The sequence below is a fragment of the Nematolebias whitei genome, chromosome 6 (assembly GCF_014905685.2).
Source record: "Nematolebias whitei isolate Nwh7 chromosome 6, NemWhi1, whole genome shotgun sequence".
NCBI lineage: Eukaryota > Metazoa > Chordata > Actinopteri > Cyprinodontiformes > Rivulidae > Nematolebias > Nematolebias whitei.
This window is the reverse complement of record NC_056503.1, coordinates 50,871,211-50,872,663: the sequence shown is the minus strand read 5'-3', so window position 1 is coordinate 50,872,663 and position 1,453 is coordinate 50,871,211.

The following is a 1,453-nucleotide window of genomic DNA, read 5'->3' as shown; positions in this document are numbered from 1 at the left end:
GAATATTTCATTATTGACAGTAAACCCTTTGTGCATGAAGCTAGATCTTCTGTGTGGAGCTTAAAGACCATGACTGCAGAATATCAACAAAACCAGACAGAGAAGGATGAAACAGAGTTTCAACAGCTGCAACAACCATTTTTAGTCTCAACAAGGTCGATGTGCACAAGTACTGATGCAGAATGTATATAATAATAGAAAGATAAAGATCATCATCCGCGCAGGATCCCCAGGGAACAGTGGGATCAGAACAAAGGGAACACAGAACGTATGAGTACTATGGGGGACATGGTCCCTAGCTGCTAAGTTAAGCAGCACAGCTAAGATGGAGTATCACAGTGCAGCAAGTACGCTAAGATAAGTGTAGAGAAAAAAGAAAAACAATTATAATGAGAGAGATGTAATATAAACATCCATCCATCATCTTCCTCTTGTTCTGGACTCAGGTCTCAGGGGCAGCATCTTGAGCAGGGAGGTCCAGACAGTCTCTCCACAGCCTCTTCCAGCTCTTCTGGGAGGACTCCAAGGTGTTCAGAGACCAACTGAGAGACATAGTCTCTCCAGTGTGTCCTGGGTCTTCCCCTGGTTCTCCTCCCAGTTGGACATACCTGAAGCACCTCCCTGTGGAGTTGCCCAGGGAGCATCCTTACCAGATGAACCACCTCAGCTGGCTCCTCTGGATGTGGAGGAGCAGTGGTTCTACCCCGAGTCTCTCCTGATAACTGAACTTCTCACCCTGTCTCTAAAGGAGAGTCCAGCTACCCTGCAGAGGAAACTCATTTCAACCTCCTGTATCCACGATCTCATTCTTTCAGTCTCTACCAGAGTTCATGACCAGAGGTGAGGTGAGGGAACATAGACCGACCGGTAAACAGAGAGCTTTGTCTTACAGCTCAGCTCCCTCTTCACCGCGATGGACAAACACAGAAGTCCAACAACAGATCAGCGCTCAGGTTCAGATCAGAGAGGCCATTTCTCCCAGTCATGCCCCTCCAGGTCACACTGTCATCACCCACGTGGACATTGAAGTTCCTCAGTAGAATAAAGGAGTCCCCAGTTGGTGCACCTTCCAGCACCCCCACCAAGGACTCTAAGAAGGCTGGATACTCTGAACTGCTGTTCGGCTCATAGGCACAAACAACAGTCAGAGCCCGTCCCCCCAACCGAAGGCGCAAGGAAACTACCCTCTCATCTACTGGGAAAAACTCCAACACACAGGCACCAAGTCGGGGGGCTACGAGTAGACCCACACCAGCTCGGCGCCTCTCACCATGGGCAACTCCAGAGTGGAATGTCCAACCCCTCTCAAGGAGATCGGTTCCAGAGTCCATGCTGTGCGTCGAGGTGAGCCCAACTAGATCTAGTAGGTACCTCTCAGCCTCACGTGCAAGCTCAAGCTCCTCCCACCCCCCCAAACCTCCAACTCCCCTCCCCCACAGAGGTCACGTTCCAT